This window comes from Choloepus didactylus (assembly GCF_015220235.1).
Source record: "Choloepus didactylus isolate mChoDid1 chromosome 11 unlocalized genomic scaffold, mChoDid1.pri SUPER_11_unloc2, whole genome shotgun sequence".
NCBI classification, from domain to species: Eukaryota; Metazoa; Chordata; class Mammalia; order Pilosa; family Megalonychidae; genus Choloepus; species Choloepus didactylus.
The window spans coordinates 1,047,310-1,066,902 of NW_023637579.1; the positions used below are offsets into that span (position 1 = coordinate 1,047,310).

The following is a 19,593-nucleotide window of genomic DNA, read 5'->3' on the forward strand; positions in this document are numbered from 1 at the left end:
GCTATAAATTTCCCCCTTAGCACTACTTTTGCTGCATCCCATAGGTTTTGGTATGTTGTGTTCTCATTTTCATTCGTCTCTATATATTTAGCAATTTCTCTTGCTATTTCTTCTTGAACCCACTGATTGTTTAGGAGTGTGTTGTTTAACCTCCAGGTATTTGTGAATTTTCTAAGTCTCTGATGGTTATTGACTTCTAATTGTATTCCATTGTGGTCAGAGAATGTGCTTTGAATAATTTCAATCTTTTTAAATTTATTGAGGCTTGTTTTATGTCCCAGCATATGATCTATTCTGGAGAAAGTTCCATGAGCGCTAGAAAAGTATGTGTATCCTGGTGATTTGGGATGTAATGACCTGTATATGTCTGTTAAATCTAATTCATTTATCAGATTGTTTAGGTTTTCAATTTCCTTATTGGTCTTCTGTCTGGTTGATCTATCTATAGGAGAGAGTGATGTGTTGAAGTCTCCCACAATTATTGTGGAAACATCAATTGCTTCCTTTAGTTTTGCCAGTGTTTCTCTCATGTATTTTGTGGCACCTTGGTTGGGTGCATAGACATTTACGATTGTTATTTCTTCTTGCTGAATTGCCCCTTTTATTAGTACGTAGTGGCCTTCTTTGTCTCTCAAAACATCCTGCATTTGAAGTCTATTTTATCTGAGATTAATATTGCTACACCTGCTTTCTTTTGGCTGTAGCTTGCATGAAATATTTTTTTCCATCCTTTCACTTTCAGTTTCTTTGTGTCCCTGTGTCTAAGATGAGTCTCTTGTATGCAACATATTGATGGTTCATTTTTTTTTATCCATTCTGCGAATCTATATCTTTTAATTGGGGAGTTTAATCCATTTACATTCAACGTTATAACCGTGAAGGCATTTCTTGAATCAGCCATCTTATCCTTTGGTTTATGTTTGTCATATTTTTCCCCTCTGTCTATTAATATCCTTTATTGTACCCATACCGAATCTCTTTAGTACTGAACCTTTCTCCAAGTCTCTCTGTCCTTTCTTTGCTTCTCTGTCTGTAGGGCTCCCTTGAGTATCTCCAGTAGGGCAGGTCTCTTGTTATCAAATTCTCTCAGCATTTGTTTGTCTGTGAAAAATTTAAGCTCTCCCTCAAATTTGAAGGAGAGCTTTGCTGGATAAAGTATTCTTGGTTGGAAATTTTTCTCACTCAGAATTTTAAATATATCGTGCCACTGCCTTCTTGCCTGCATGGTGGCTGCTGAGTAGTCACTACTTAGTCTTAATGCTGTTTCCTTTGTATGTGGTGAATTGCTTTTCTCTTGCTGCTTTCAGAACTTGCTCCTTCTCTTCTGTATTTGATAGTGTGATCAGTATATGTCTCGGAGTGGGTTTATTTGGATTTATTCTATTTGGAGTTCGCTGAGCATTTATGATTTGTGTATTTATGTTGTTTAGAAGATTTGGGAAGTTTTCCCAACAATTTCTTTGAATACTCTTCCTAGACCTTTACCCTTTTCTTCCCCTTCTGGGACACCAATGAGTTTTATATTCGGACGTTTCATATTATCTATCATATCCCTGAGGTCCATTTCGATTTTTTCAATTTTTTTCCCCATTCTTTCTTTTATGCTTTCATTTTCCATTCTGTCATCTTGGAGGTCACTGATTCGTTGTTCAACTTCCTCTAGTCTTGTACTATGAGTGTCCAGAATCTTTTTAATTTGGTCAACAGTTTCTTTAATTTCCATAAGATCATCCATTTTTTTGTTTAGTCTTGCAATGTCTTCTTTATGCTCTTCTAGGGTCTTCTTGATTTCCTTTATCTCCCGTACTATGGTCTCACTGTTCATCTTTAGTTCTTTGAGTAGCTGCTCTAGGTGTTGTGTCTCTTCTGGTCTTTTGATTTGGGTGCTTGGGCTTGGGTTATCCATATCGTCTGGTTTTTTCAGATGCTTTATAATTTTCTGTTGTTTTTGGCCTCGTGGCATTTGCTGAACTTGATAGGGTTCTTTTAGGATTTGTAGACCAATTGAAGTCCTTATCTCTAATTTATCAGATCTACAGCTTCGTGGAGTACACTTTCTCTAACTAACCAGTAGGTGGCGTCTACGAGCCACCTGTTCTCCACAAGCCAGTTCTCCCCTGCTTAGCCTTTTTGGTGAGTGGGGGAGTGAGTCTTGTGGGGTCCAATTGGTGTACCAAGCTTGCGTGTGTAGTTGGTGTTGCCTGCCCTGTATATGGGGCGTGTTTCTGGGCAGTCAGGGAGGGGGGGGTGGCTCTAACAATCAAATCTCCCTGGTGATCCTAGAGTTTTAAAGCTGCTGCGATAGTCTAATCCTTCAGTTCAGTCCTGCCACAGTTTGTCTTTGCCACTGACCCACAAGTCCTTGGTATTGGCGTATGGCTCCTGAGACTTGCAAGTGGGCCCCTCTTCCAGGCCGTGCACCCCGGGTCCTCTGTTGAGGGATGACTGTGCTATGTCACAGGTGAGTGCCGTCCCCCCAGGGCAGTTCTGGGCTGCTGGGCTGTGTAGGAAGGCTCCCAGTCTGCTGAAATGATGGCTGAATGGGGCTTTGTTAATTCACACTGCTCTACCTTCCCAACTCTGGGACAATCAGCTGAGGTTGCAGGGAAGGCTAATGTCCACGCCCAGTTTTGTGGTGTGTGCCTGTTATTTGAAGCACTTCCGTCACACTGGGTTGTCTGGGGCAGTTCTGGGCTATGGGGCTGGTGATGGGCAGGAGTGTTTCCTGTCCACCAGGATGATGGCTGTGATCGGACACCCCCCTTTTCTTGGGAAGTTGTGGTGTTTAGTGAATTTTCTCAGCCACTGGATTATTGCGTTTTGTCTCAGAGCTCTCCTAGTTCTGCTCTTGACTTGACCTGCCCAAATAGTAAGTCTTTGAAGCTTTCTGTATTGGGCTTCTTAGAGTAATTGTTTTAGAAAAAGAAAAAAGGATTAAAAAAAACAAACAAACAAAAAAAAAAAAAACCAAAAAAAAACGGGCCCTCCTCAGAGATCTAATGGGTTATTGAAATGCTAAGAGACAAAGCAACCAGGGCCATTAAGTAAAGGTCCACAGGGCAGAGAGATCAGCTTTTCTTCGGGATTTGCATATGCGCCTCCGGGCCCTTCCCCTTTCTGTGTTCACCAGAACTCCAAAAATCCTCCGCTTTTATTTTGAAGTTTTTCGTGTTGTTTTTTTTCTATGCCTGTCTCCTCTCTGCTGGGCTGGCTGCTCTCAGATTCTCTGCTGTCTGGTCTCAGTCTGTCTATGTTTGGAGTTTGGATCAGTAGAATGAGTTTCTGATAAGAGCTGGCACTGCAGTTCTCCCTTCTCCTTCCCGGAGCTAACAGCCCCTCCTCCCCCGGGACTGAGCCTGGCAGGGAGGGGCGCGGGTCCCCTGGCCGCAAAAACTTACAGATTTCGCTGATCTCAGCAGTTCCACGTTTTCATGAGTGTTGTGTGAAGTATGCCCAAAGTCAGATTGCTCTGTGGTGTCCAGTCCACGCAGTTCCTGGCTTTCTACCTACTTTCCTGGAGGAGTAACTAAAACATACAGCTCACCAGTCTGCCATCTTGCCCCGCCTCCTGGAATTTTAAATGAGTGAAATCTGGTTGTATAGGCCAGTGTGAAACCTGAATACATCCCAAGGTAAATTGGGCAGAGAATAAAAATGTATTTGCAAAGCACCCATGAGGGACTGGGGAAAAAGGTGTAAATATTAAACTTACCCCCCTGGAGAATTACTGATATTCTCACAAGCATTAGAGACTAACAATTTAGAAAGTGAAGCCCTCGATTTTGGGACTTGCCCTTATGAAGCTTGTAACTGCAATGGAGAGGCTAAGAGTACTTATAATTTAGCCTGTCTCCCCCAGAGGACCTCTTTTATTGCTAAGATGTGGCCTCTCTCTAAGCCCACTAGGCAGGTAAACTCACTTCCCTTCCCCCTACATGGGACAAGACTCCCAGGGGTAGAAATCTCCCTGGGAATGTGGGCATGACTCCCAAGGATGAACCCAGACCCAGCTTTGAGGGACTGAGAAAGTCTTCTTGGCCATAAAGTGGAAGAGAAATGAAACCAAATAAAGTTTCAGTGGATGAGAGACTTCAAATTGGGTTTAAAGGATATTCTGGAGGTTATTCTTGTGTGTTACAGATATTCCTTTTTAGTTTTTAGTGTATGGGAATAGCTAGAAGGAAATACCTGAAACTGTTGAACTGCAACCCATTAGCCTTGATTCTTGAAAATAATTGTATAACCGTGCAGCTTACACAGTGTGACTGTGTGATTGTGAGAATGTTGTGGCTCACACTCTCCTTATCCAGTGTACAATAGATGAGCAGAAAAATGGGGACAAAAATTAAATAATAGAGGGGAAGGGAGGCATGAGATGTTTTTGTTGTTCTTCTTTAGTGTATTTTTATTCTTACTTTAAAGTTTTTTGGAGTAGTGAAATTATTCAAAAATTGATTTCGGTGATGACTGCACAACTATATGATGGTACTGTGAACAACTGACCGTACACTGTGGATGACTGTAGGGTATGTGAATATATCTCAATAAAACTGAATTAGAAAAAAAAAATCTACCAACTTGAGGTATAAGACAAAATGGAAAAAAAAACCACAAAATTTATCTAAATAGATTAAAATACAAGAAACATTTCATGAAACTAATGAAATTAAACGACCCAATGCATAGCTAATACTAAAAAACTGAACTAAATCATACTTGTACTATTTCTACAGTGAAAAATGCAACCACAGTAATCAACCTCAAGCTACCAACAAAGTTGCAAGGTTCATATAAAGCTTCTTCAATGAGCAAAATACATTACAATTAAAACATTTAGGAAGGGAAAAAAGTCTTTTAATAGTATAAAAGTTGTTTACCGGTGTTTCTATTGTAACACTCTTACACAAATCAAAATGAAAAAGCAACTATATATGGGATAGCAATCAGGGACTACAGTGTAGTCATTTAATCTAGCATTTGGCTGACAAATTTAGTACATTTGTGTCAGTTCTATATATTATGTCCCCTAAAACTCCATTATCTTTGATGCAATCTTGTGTGGGCATATTAGTGTTGATTAGATTTTGGAATCCTTAGGTTGTTTCCATGGAGATGTGAGTCAATCAGCTGTGGATAAGACCTTTGGTTGGATAATTTCCATGGAGGTGTTGCCCCACCCATTCAGGGTGGGTCTGAATTAAATTACTGGAGCACCTTATAACCTCAGACAGAAAAAGCGAGCTTGCTACGGCCAAGGACACTCTGGAGAATGCCCAGGAGCTGAGATAAGAGCTGCAGATGAGAGACAGTTTGAAGATGGATGTTGAAAGCAGACTCTTGCTCCAGAGAAGGTAAGAGAGGACAAAAGCCCCAAGAGCAACTGAGAGTGAAATTTTGGAGAAAAGCTGAAGCCTAGTAAGGGACATACTGAGAGAAAGCCATTTTGAAACCAGGACTCTGGAGCAGACACCAGCCATGTGCCTCCCCAGCTAACAGAGGTTTTCCTGACACCATTGGCCATACTCCAGTGAAGGTACCCGATTGCTGATGCACTACCTTGGACACTTTATGGACCGAAGACTGTAACTGTGTAATCAAATAAACCCCCTTTATAAGAGCCAATCTGTTTCTGGTGTTTTGAATTCCGTCAGCATTAGCAAACCAGAACAACATGGGACCATATTTTTCACAAAGCTATGACTCAGAGCTGAAGTGAAAACAAGAAAGCATATATTCCAAGTCAATACAATCTTCTCAGCAATGCCTGGATTTAGAGGAGTCTGTAGCAAGTAGGAAAAGCTGCCAAATATCTTCTCCTCTTGAATCAACAGAAAATAGAATGTGAACTGGTACAAGTCATGTTTGTATTTTTACCACTATGGGTTCCAATATGAAATACTCACTTATAAGCAAGTACGGTGTTAACATTTAAGCATATCCCCAAATATACGCACAGTTCATTCATTAAACAGCGTAAAAAAACCATACTTTCAAGTTAGAATGAATTTTAAGAAAAAATGTATTCACAATATGAAAGTACAAACGTGAAATTGTAAAATAAATAATGCATATAGGTGTCAACTAAACATTCACAGAAATATGCCTGCAAATGTGGATGCAGTGATTGTTCACACTCAGGATGTTTCAGGTGGGATGATATTCCCCACTGACAGCCATCTAGTTTCTCTGAGACTCCTATACATGGAGAATTTCTAGATATAGAGATTCTTACTCTGTCATAAACTTTGATAATGTTCACCATCCTTACCACATTTAGGGTTAACTTAAGTCTTAATCTATTTAGCACATTCTGAAACATCAATATTCAATCAAGAGTTTTACATATCAGTCTACTCATGTCAAGTACTCTATCTGAGAAATAGCTTCCTATTTTTGTTATATTTTAAGTAGAAATTATATATGCAATCTGGTTAAATAGGTAAGAGAGATTCTCTACTCTATTACTCATCTTTTTTAAACTTTTTTCCATTATTAATTGTGTAAATGTGTACCGATGAAACTAGTAAAAATGACATTACATGAATGAATGCTACAAGTGTCCTGTTAAACATAATCATTTTAATTAGCAAATATTGAATCCATAAAATTTCTCTTGGATTAAAATGAGCATTTATTTTACTTTTCCCTAAATGATTGCAACCTTGATAATATCTACATCATTTAAGGTTTCTTTTTTATGGTTCCAAAGATTTTATACTCTGGCATTTAATAACATTTACTCTAAATATACTTAAAGTAGAAAAAATTTCAAGCAAAATAAACTGTACCCACATCTATGGACCAAATAGGTCTCAACATCTAGATTTCACTATTATAAATGATACAAATAAATAATAAACTCTTAAATAATAAATGCCAACAAATTAATTTGTAAGCCTTTACACATAAAATGACTTATGCAAGAATGAGAATGGATCAATATTTCTGTCACAGACAGCAACAATCTGGACTTTCTCTTTTGTGCCTGTTGTTCTTCCTGGATTTCCACAGAATACTGTACCAGATCTTATGCTTTGGCTATGAAAGTGGACTTGAGCTGAATGAGGCAACACTGGTTGATAAGGCTTATTTCTAGGTGGAGCATTATCCTTGTATCTGATGCCATTTTCAAATGACAGTAGAAAAATCACTGATATCTTGGATCTTCGGGTTCTGTATTGATGACTTTCTTTTGTAAGGTTAAAGCTGAGTGAGGGTATTCTTTTAAAATCCCAAGGCTGTCTTATGAGTGGGACTTTGCCTCACTGGAGTAAAGTCTACTCATCTCTTACACAATCACAAAATTATGGGGCTGAATGACATCATCAACATGGTGTTGTAAACAGCTACTGAAAACCTTTCCCCAGAGATTTGGTGGAAAAAAAGGCAATGATCACTGGTACAAAACTCTGGAGGAATTGGCAGAATGGATTTAAAAATATAATCCATCTATATGCTGTTTACAAGAGACTCATCTTAGACCCAAAAATACAAACATGTGGAAAGCAAAAGAATGGAAAAGATACTCCATGTGAGTAGTAATCAAAAGAAAGTTAGGGTGGCTATACTAATATCAGACAAAATAGACCTGGAATATAAAGATGTCCTAAGAGACAAGGAAGGACGCCATATATTAAGGAAAGGGGCAATACACCAATAAGAAGTAACAATCATAAATGTTTATGTACCCAGTTAAGGAGCTCCAAAGTACCTGAGGCTAAAACTGGCAAAAAGTGAAGGGAACAACAAACATTTCTATAATAACAGTGGGAGATTTCAACACACCATGCTCTTGTATAGATAGAACACAGAAAGATGATCAAAAAGGAAATAAAGAACCTAAATAATATGATAAATAAATTAGATCGAACAGACATTTTTAGACTGTTGCACCCCCAAACACCAGGATATACATACTTCTTAAATGTTCATGGAACATTTTCCAAGATAGATCATATGCTGGGGCACAATATTTTATAGTCTGTATAGTTAATAAGATTATAATTAATTATAAATAATAAGATTATAATTATAATATACTATACTCTGCATATTAATAAGATCATAATCATTTTTAAATATTGAAAGTATTCAAACCATTTTCTCTGATCGTAATGAAAGGAAGTTGGAAATCAATAACCACCAAAGAACTGGAACTTTCACAAATATATGGAGGATAACAAAATCTTAAACAATCAGTGAACTGAAGAAATTTCAAGAGAACTCAGTAAATATCTGGAGAAGAATTAAAATGAGAATACTATGTATCAAAATACATGCAATGCAGTGAAGGCAATGATGAGAGGGAAATTTATTGCTCTAAATGCTTACATTAATAAGGAAGAAAGAGCTAAAGTCAAAGACCTAATTGAAGAACCTAAGAAACTAGAGAAAGAGCATGAAACTAAGCTTAAAGCAAGTAGAAGATAAGAAATGACAAAGATTAAAGTTGAAATAAATGAATTGGAGAAAAATAGAGAATCAATGAAACCTACAATAACTTGAGAAGAAACAGAAGACCTCAACAAACCAATCAAAAGTAAAGATATTCAATCACTCATCAAAAACCTCCTACAGGGGTGGGGCAAGATGGTGGAGTGGTGAGGTGTATGTTTTAGTTACTCCTCCAGGAAAGTAGGTAGAAAGCCAGGAACTGCGTGGACTGGACACCACAGAGCAATGTGACTTTGGGCATACTTCATACAACACTCATGAACATGTGGAACTGCTGACATCAGTGAAATCTGTAAGTTTTTGCGGCCAGGGGACCCGCGCCCCTCCCTGCCAGGCTCAATCCTGTGGTAGGAGGGGCCATGAGCACTGGGAACAAGAAGGGAGAACTGCAGTGGTGGCTGTCATCGGAAATTCATTCTACTGATTCAAACTCCAACCATACATAGACTGAGACCAGATATCAGAGAATGTGAGAGCAGCCAGCCCAGCAGAGAGGAGACAGGGATAGCAAGAAACAGCAAGAGAAGTCCAAAAAGAAAAGTGGAGGCTTTTTGGAGTTATGGTGAACATAGAAAGGGGAAGGGCAGAGCTCAGGCCCTGAGGCTCATATGCAAATCCCAAAGAAAAACTGATCTCTCTGCCCCCTGGACCTTTCCTTAACGGCCCTAATTGCTTTGTCTCTTAGCATTTCAATAACCTATTAGATCTGCCAGGAGGGCCTTTTTTTAATCCCTTTTTTTTTTCTCTTTTTCTAAAACAAGTACTCTAAGTAAGAAGCCCAATACAGAAAGCCTCAAAGACTTGCAGTTTGGGCAGGTCAAGACAAGAGCACAACTAAGAGAGCTCTGAGACAAAAGGCAATCCAGTGGCTGAGAAAATTCACTAAACACAACTTCCCAAGAAAGGGGGGCATCCACTCAGCAGACTGGGAGCCTCCCTACACACCCCTGCAGCCCAGAACCACCCTGGGGGGACAACACTTACCTGTGACATAGCACAATCATCCCTCAACAAAGGACCAGGGGTGCACGGCCTAGAAGAGGGACCCACTCGCAAGTCTCAGGGGCCATACAAAGGACTTGCGGGTCAGTGGCAGAGACAAACTGTGGCAGGACTGAACTGAAAGATTAGACTATTGCAACAGCTTTAAAACTCCAGGAACACCAAGGAGATTTGATTGTTAGAGCCACCCCCCTCCCTGACCACCCAGACACATGCCCCGTATACAGGGTGGGCAATACCAACTACACACACAAGCTTGGTACACCAATTGGACCCCTCAAGACTCACTCCCCCACTCACCACAAAGGCAAAGGGACGGAGAACTGGCTTGAGGGGAACAGGTGGCTCATGGACACCACCTGCTGGTTAGTTAGAGAAAGTGTACTCCACAAAGCTGTAGATCAGACAAATTAGAGATAAGGATTTCAATTGGTCACAAATCCTAAAAGAACCCTATCAAGTTAAGCAAATGCCAAGAGGCCAAAAACAACAGAAAATTTTAAAGCATATGAAAAAACCAGACGATATGGATAACCCAAGCCCAAGCACCCAAATCAAAAGATCAGAGGAGACACGTACCTAGACCAACTAATCAAAGAACTAAAGATGAATGACGAGACCATGACATGGGATATAAAGGACATGAAGAAAAGCATGGCACAGGATATAAAGGACATCAAGAAGACCACAGAGGAGCATAAAGAAGACATTACAAGACTAAATAAAAAAAAATAGATGATCTTATGGAAATTAAAGAAACTGCTTACCAAATTGAAAAGATTCTGGATACTCATAGTACAAGACTACAGGAAGTTGAACAACGAATCAGTGACCTGGAAGATGACAGAACAGAAAATGAAAGCACAAAAGAACGGGGAAAAAAATTGAAAGAATCAAAATGGACCTCAGAGATGTGACAGATAATATAAAACGTCCAAATATAAGACTCATTGGTGTTCCAGAAGGAGAAGAAAAGGGTAAAGGTCTAGGAAGAGTATTCAAAGAAATTGTTGGGGAAAACTTCCAAAATCTTCTAAGAACCATAAATACACAAATCATAAATGCCCAGTGAACTCCAAATAGAATAAATCCAAATAAACCCACTCCGAGACATATTCTGATCACACTGTCAAATATGGAAGAGAAAGAGCAACTTCTGAAAGCTGCAAGAGAAAAACAATTCACCACATACAAAGGAAACACCATAAGACTAAGTAGTGACTACTCAGTAGCCACCATCGAGGTGAGAAGGCAGTGGCATGACATATTTAAAATTCTGAGTCAGAAAAGTTTCCAACCAAGAATACTTTATCCAGCAAATCTCTCCTTCAAATTTGAGGGAGAGCTTAAATTTTTCACAGACAAACAAATGCTGAGAGAATTTGCTAACAAGAGACCTGCCCTACTTCAGATACTAAAGGGAGCCCTACAGACAGAGAAACAAAGAGGAGAGAGAGACATAGAGAAAGGTTCAGTACTAAAGAGATTTGGTATGGGTATATTAAAGGATATTAATAGAGAGAGGGAAAAATATATATGACAAACATAAACCAAAGGATAAGATGGCTGATTCAAGAAATGCCTTCAAGGTTATAAAGTTGAATGTAAATGGATAAAACTCCCCAATTAAAAGATATAGATTTGCATGACTCCCGGGGAGGAATGTAGACCCGGCATCATGGGATGGAGAACATCTTCTTGACCAAAAGGGGGATGTGAAAGGAAATGAAATAAGCTTCAGTGGCAGAGAGATTCCAAAAGGAGCCAAGAGGTCACTCTGGTGGGCACTCTTATGCACAATATAGACAACCCTTTTTAGGTTCTAATAAATTGGGGTAGCTGGTGGCAGATACCTGAAACTATCAAACTACAACCCAGAACCCATGAATCTCGAAGACAATTGTATAAAACTGTGGCTTATGAGGGGAGACAGTGGGATTGGAGGGGCTATGGGGATCACACTCCCCTTTGTCTAGTTTGTGGATGGATGAGTGGAAAGGTGGGGGAAGGAAACAAACAGACAAGGGCGCCCAGTGTTCTTTCTTACTTCAGTTGCTCTTTTTCACTTTAATTATTATTCTGGTTATTTTTGTGTGTGTGGTAATGAGGGTGTTGGGGATTGATTTTGGTGATGAATGTACAACTATGTAATTGTACTGTGAACAAGCGAATGTACGATTTGTTTTGTATGACTCTGTGGTATGTGAATATATCTCAAAAAAAGGAATATTAAAAAAAAGATATAGATTTGCAGAATGGATCAAAAGAAATGAACCATCAATATGCTGCATACAAGAGACTCATCTTAGACACAGGGACACGAAATTGAAAGTGAAAGGATGGAAAAAATATTTCATGCCAGCTACAGCCAAAAGAAAGCAGGTGTAGCAATATTAATCTCAGACAAAATAGACTTTAAATGCAGGGATGTTTTGAGAGACAAAGAAGGCCACTACATACTAATAAAAGGGGCAATTCAACAGGAAGAAATAACAATTATAAATGTTTATGTACCCAATTAAGGTGCCAAAAAATACATGAGAGAAACACTGGCAAAACTAAAGGAAGCAATTGATGTTTCCACAATAATTGTGGGAGACTTCAACACATTACTCTCTCCTATAGATAGATCAACAAGACAGAAGACCAATAAGGAAATTGAAAACCTAAACAATCTGATAAATGAACTGGATTTAACAGACATATATAGAACATTACATCCCAAATCACCAGGATACACATACTTCTCTAGTGCTCATGGAACTTTCTCCAGAATAGATCATATACTGGGACATAAAACAAGGCTCAATAAATTTAAAAAGACTGAAATTATTCAAAGCACATTCTCTGACCACAATGGAATACAATTAGAAGTCAATAACCATCAGAGACTTAGAAAATTCACAAATACCTGGAGGTTTAACAACACACTCCTAAACAATCAGTGGGTTAAAGGAGAAATTGGTAAATATATAGAGACGAATGAAAATGGGAACACAACATACCAAAACCTATGGGATGTAGCAAAAGCGGTATTGAGGGTGAAATTTACAGCACTAAACACATATATAAAAAAGGAAGAAAGAGCCAAAATCAAAGAACTAATGGATCAACTGAAGAAGCTAGAAAATGAACAGCAAACCAATCCTAAACCAAGTAGAAGAAAAGAAATATCAAGGATTAAAGCAGAAATAAATGACATAGAGAACAAAAAAACAATAGAGAGGATAAATAACAACAAAAGTTGGTTCTTTGAGAAGATCAACAAGATTGACAAGCTCCTAGCTAGACTGACAAAATCAGAAAGAGAGAAGACCTATATAAACAAAATAATGAATGAGAAGGGTGACATTACTGCAGATCCCAAAGAAATTAAAAAAATTATAAGAAGATACTATGAACAACTGTATGGCAACAAACTGGATAATGTAGAGGAAATGGACAATTTCCTGGAAAGATATGAACAACCTAGACTGACCAGAGAAGAAACAGAAGACCTCAACCAACCAATCACAACCAAAGAGATCCAATCAGTCATCAAAAAGGTTCCCACAAATAAATGCCCAGGGCCAGATGCCTTCACACGGGAATTCTACCAAACTTTCCAAAAATAACTGACACCAATCTCACTTAAACTCTTTCAAAGCATGAAGAAAATGGAACACTACCTAACTCATTTTATGAAGCTAACATCAATCTAATACAAAAACCAGGCAAAGATGCTACAAGAAAGAAAACTATCAGCCAGTCTCCCTAATGAATATAGATGCAAAAATCCTCAACAAAAATACTTGCAAATCGAAAGCAAAGACACATTAAAAAAATCATACATCATGACCAAGTGGGGTTCATTCTAGGCATACAAGGATGGTTCAAAATAAGAAAATCAATGTATTACAACACATTAACAAATCAAAAGGGAAAAACCAAATGATCATCTCAATAGATGCTGAAAAAGCATTCGACAAAATCCAACATCCTTTTTGATAAGAACACTTCAAAAGGTAGGAATTGACGGAAACTTGCTCAATATGATAAAGAGCATATATGAAAAACCCACAGCCAGCATGGTACTCAATGGTGAGAGACTGAAAGCCTTCCCTCTAAGATCAGGAACAAGACAAGGATGCCCGCTGTCACCACTGTTATTCAACATGGTGCTGGAAGTGCTAGCTAGGGCAATCCAGCAAGACAAAGAAATAAAAGGCATCCAAATTGGAAAGGAAGAAGTAAAACTGCCATTTTTTGTAAATTATATGATCTTATATCTGGAAAACCCTGAGAAATCGACGATACAGCTACTAGAGCTAATAAACAAATTTAGCAAAGTAGCGGGATACAAGATTAATGCACATAAGTCAGTAATGTTTCTATATGCTAGAAATGAACAAACTGAAGAGACACTCATGAAAAGGATACCATTTTCAACAGCAACTATATAAATCAAGTACCTAGGAATAAACTTAACCAAAGATGTAAAAGACCTATACAAAGAAAACTACATAACTCTACTAAAAGAAATAGAAGGGGACCTTAAAAGATGGAAAAATATTCCATGTTTATGGATAGGAAGGCTAAATGTCATTAAGATGTCAATTCTACCCAAACTCATCTACAGATTCAATGCAATCCCAATCAAAATTCCAACAACCTACTTTGCAGACTTGGAAAAGCTAGTTATCAAATTTATTTGGAAAGGGAAGATGCCTCAAATTGCTAAAGACACTCTAAAAAAGAAAAACGAAGTGGGAGAACTTACACTCCCTGCCTTTGAAGCTTATTATAAAGCCACAGTTGTCAAAACAGCATGGTACTGGCACAAAGACAGACATATAGATCAACAGAATCGAATTGAGAATTCGGAGATAGACCCCCCCCAGATCTATGGCCGACTGATCTTTGATAAGGCCCCCAAAGTCACTGAACTGGGTCATAATGGTCTTTTCAACAAATGGGGCTGGGAGAGTTGGATATACATATCGAAAAGAATGAAAGAGGACCCCTACCCCATACCCTACACAAAAATTAACTCAAAATGGACCAAAGATCTCAATATAAAAGAAAGTACCATAAAACTCCTAGAAGATAACGTAGGAAAACATCTTCAAGACCTTGTATTAGGCGGCCACTTCCTAGACTTTACACCCAAAGCAGAAGGAACAAAAGAAAAAATAGATAAATGGGAACTCCTCAAGCTTAGAAGTTTCTGTACCTCAAAGGAATTTGTCAAAAGGGTAAAAAGCCAGCCAACTCAATGGGAAAAAATTTTTGGAAACCATGTATCTGACAAAAGACTGATATCTTGCATGTATAAAGAAATCCTACAACTCAATATTGATGGTTCAGACAGCCCAATTATAAAATGGGCAAAAGATATGAAAAGACAGTTCTCTGAAGAGGAAATACAAATGGCCAAGAAACACATGAAAAAATATTCAGCTTCACTAGCTATTAGAGAGATGCAAATTAAGATCACAATGAGATACCATCTAACCCCAATTAGAATGGCTGCCATTAAACAAACAGGAAACTACAAATGCTGGAGGGGATGTGGAAAAATTGGAACTCTTATTCATTGTTGGTGGGAGTGTATAATGGTTCAGCCATTCTGGAAGTCAGTCTGGCAGTTCCTTAGAAAACTAGATAGAGTTACCATTCGATCCAGTGACTGCAGTTCTCGGTATATACCCAGAAGATCGGAAAGCAGTGACACAGATATCTGCACGCCAATGTTCATAGCAGCATTATTCACAATTGCCAAGAGATGGAAACAACCCAAATGTCCTTCAGCAGATGAGTGTATAAATAAAATGTGGTATATACACACAATGGAATACTACATGGCAGTAAGAAGGAATGATGTCCTGAAACATATGACAACATGGATGAACCTTGAAGACATAATGCTGAGCGAAATAAACCATGCACAAATAGAGATATATTATATGCTACCACTAATGTGAACTTTGAAAAATGTAAAACAGATGGTTTATAATGTAGAATGTAGGGGAACTAGCAATAGAGAGTAATTAAGGAAGGGGGAACAATAATCCAATAAGAACAGATAAGCTATCGTGGGTAAATTTAATGTTCTGGGAATGCCCAGGAATGACTATGGTCTGTTAATTTCTGATGGGTATAGTAGGAACAAGTTCACAGAAATGTTGCTATATTAGGTTACTTTCTTGGGGTAGAAGTAGGAACATGTTGGAAGTAAAGTAGGTATCTTAGGTTAGTTGTCTTTTTCTTACTCCCTTGTTAAGGTCTCTTTGAAATGTTCTTTTATTGTATGTTTTTAAAAAATTTTTTTCATACAGTTGATTTAAAAAAAGAGTTAAAAAAAAAAAAAAAACAAGGAAAAAATATGCAGAGCCCCCTTGAGGAGCTGGTGGAGAATGCAGGGGTATTGGCTTGCCCCACCGCGATGGTTGCTAACATGCCCACAGACATAGGGGACTGGTGGTTTGATGGGCTGAGCCCTCTACCATAGGTTTTACCCTTGGGAAGACGGTTGCTGCAAAGGAGAGGCTAGGCCTCCCTATAATTGTGCCTGGGAGCCTCCTCCTGTGTGCCTCTTTGTTGCTCAGATGTGGCCCTCTCTCTCTGGCTGGGCCAACTTGGCGGGTGAAATCACTGCTCTCCCCACTGCGTTGGATCAGATGCCTGGGGGGGGGGGGGTGAATCTCCCTGGCAACATGGAGTATGGCTCCCAGGGAGGAATGTGGACACGGCATCGTGGGATGGAGGGTATCTTCTTGACCAAAGGGGGGATGTGAATGGGAATGAAATGAACTTCAGTGGCAGAGAGATTCCAGGGAGAGCTGGGGGGTCACTCTGGTGGGCACTCTTGAGCACAGTGTGGACAGCCCTTTTCGGGTTCTGGTGAATTGGGGTAACTGGTGGTGGATGCCTGAGACTATCAAACTACAACCCAGAACCCATGAATCTTGAAGATGATTTTGTGAAGATGTGGCTTATAAGGGGTGACAATGGGATTGGGAAAGCCATAAGGACCACGCTCCCCTTTGTCTAGTTTATGGATGGATGGTAGAAAAATAGGGGAAGGAAACAAACAAAGGTACCCAGTGTTCTTTTTTACTTTAATTGCTCTTTTTCACTTTAATTATTATTCTTGTTATTTTTGTGTGTGTGGTAATGAAGGTGTCAGGGATTGATTTTGGTGATGAATGTACAGCTATGTAATGGTACTGTGAACAATCAAATGTATGATTTGTTTTGTATGACTGCATGGTAGGTGACTGTATCTCAATAAAATTAATATTAAAAAATAAATAAATAAAATAAAACTTTTGCCATTTGATAGGCAAAAAAAAAAAAACAAAAAAAAAAAAACAAAAAAAAAAAAACCTCCTATATAGAAAAGCTCAGGTCCAGATGGCTTCATGGGAATTTTACCAAACATTCCAAAAAGAACTGACACCATTCCTAATCACTCTTCCAAAAATCAAAGAAAGGTGAACACTTCCTAACTCATTCTATGAATCAAACATCACTATAATACCAAAACCTGATAAAGATGCTAAGAGAAAGACAAACTAAAGACCAATCTCTTTAATGAATATAGATGGAAAAATTCTCAACAAAATAATTGCAAATTGAATCCAATGGCACTTTAAAAGAATTATACACCATGACCAAGTGGGGTTTATTCCAGGCGTGCAAGGATGGATCAACAAAAAGAAAATCAATCAATGTCATACAACACATTAACAAATTGAAAGGGGAAAATCACATGATCATTTTGATGCAGAAAAGGCATTCAACAAAATTCAGCATCCTTTCTTGATAAAAGCACTTCAAAAGGTAGGAAATGAAGGAAACTTCCTCACTACGATAAAGGGCATATAAGAAAAACCCACAGCTAGCATCATACTCAATGGTGAGCGACTGAAAGCCTTACCCATAAGATCAGGAATGAGACAAGGACACCTACTCTCAGCACTCTTGTGCAACATTGTGCTAGAATTTCTAACTAGAGCAATTAGGCAAGGAAAAGAAATAAAAGTCATCCAAATCAGAAAGGAAGAAGTAAAACTCTCATTATTTGCAGATGACATGATCCTATATTTGGAAAAACTAGTGAAATCTATGATAAAGCTAGTTGAGCTAATACATGAGTACAGTGATGTGGCAGGATACATGATTAAAGCATAAAAATCAGTAGTGTTTCAAAACACTAGTAATGAGCTAACCGACGAGGCAATTAAGAAAAAAATCCCATTCACAATAGCAAGAAAAGGAATCAAGTAATAGGAATAAACTTAACCAAGGATGTAAAGGACCTGTACACAGAAAACTACAAAACATTGCTAAAAGAAATCAAAGAAGACCTAAAAGGTGGAAAAACATTTTGTGTTGATGGACAGGAAGGCTAAATATCATTACAATGTTAATGTTAATTCTACCCAAATTGATCTACAGATTCATTGCAATTCCAATCAAAATTCCAGCACCCCACTTTTCAGACTTGGATAAGTTAGTTATCAAGTTAATTTGTAGAAAAGGGGGCCTCAAATAGCCAAAATCATAAAAAAGAACAAAGTTATACTTCATGACTTTAAAGCTTATTATAAAGTCAAAAGAGCATGGTTTTTATACAAAGATATAAATATTGACCAATGGAATCAAAGAGTTCAGAAACAGATCCTCAGATATATGGTCAACTGATTTTTGACAAGGTCCCCAAATTTGCTGACCTGGTACAGAGTAGTCTCTTCAATAAACAGGGCTGGGAGAACAGGATATTCATAGCCAAAGGAATGAAAGAGGACCCCTACCTAATATCCTATACAAAAATTATCTCAAAGATCTAAATATAAGAGCCAGTACGATAAAACTTCTAGAAGAATATCTTGGGAAACATAGTCAAGACCTAATGATAGGAGGTAGCTTCTTAGAACATACATCCAAAGCACAATGAAAGAAAAAAAATAGATAAAATAGGAACTCCTCAAGATTGTACACGTCTGTGTTTCAAAAGGCTTTCTCAAAAAGGTAAAGAGGCAGCCAACTCAATGGGAGGGAATATTTGGTATCCTTATATCTGATAAGGATTTGAATCCAGTATATATAAAGAAATCCTGCAACTCAACAATAAAAGGGCAAATAGCCCAATTATAAAATGGGCAAAAGATATGAATAGACAATTTTCCAAAGAGGAAATACAAAGGGCTAAAAAGCACCTGAAGAGATGTTCATCTTCCTTAGCTATTAGGAAACTGCAAATCAAAACCACAGTGAGATACCATCCCACACCTCTAAGAATTGCCACTATTTTTTAAATTCAATTTTATTGTGATATATTCACATATCATGCAGTCATACAAAGCATACATTCAGTTGTTCACAGTACCATTATATAGTTGTGCATTCATCACCAAAATTAATTTTTGAACATTTTCATCACCACATACACAAAAATAATAAGAAAAATTAAAGTGAAAAAGAACAATTAAAGTAAAAAAGAACATTGTGTGCCCCCCCTCCCCCATTTTTCTACTCATCAAGAATGGCCACTATTAAACAAACAGGAAACTACAAATGATGGGAAGGATGTGGAGACACAGGAGCACTTATTCCCTGTTGGTGGGAATGTAAAACGGTGAAGCCACTGTGGAAGACAGTTTGGTGTTTCCTCAGAAAACTAAATATTGAGTTGCCTTACCACCCTGCAATTCCACTACTTGGTATATACCCAGAATATCTGAATGCAGGGACATGAACAGACATTTGCACATCAATATTCATAGTGGCATTATTCACACTGACAAACAATGTTAACAACCCAAGTGTCCATCAACCAGTGAATGAATAAACAAAATGTCGTATATATACACAATGGAATATTATGCAGCAGTAAGAAGGAAGGAGGTCCTAAAGCATGTGATGACATGGATAAACCTTGAGGACATAAGGTTGAGTGAAATAAGCCAGACACAAAAGGACAGATATTGTATGACTTTACAAATACGAACTAACTAGAACATGCAAATTCAGAGTCCTATAACGTAGAATATAGAGTACCTAGAGATAGACAGAAGCTATAGAATGGGTAGTGGTTACCTAATGTGTAGAGAATTGTTAATGAAGTTGCACTTAAATGTTTGAGAATGGATA

General features: G+C 38.2%; 1 protein-coding gene and 1 pseudogene across 4 annotated transcripts in view; both read right to left on the reverse strand.

The window, feature by feature from the left end:
* The window catches only part of LOC119524569 (zinc finger protein 596-like), a 131,102-nt gene that overhangs the window by 75,085 nt on the left and 36,424 nt on the right, over positions 1–19,593 (reverse strand). The gene's annotated exons all lie outside the window — the stretch shown is intronic.
* Positions 8,791–19,593, reverse strand: part of LOC119524510 — a 47,298-nt pseudogene continuing 36,495 nt past the window's right edge.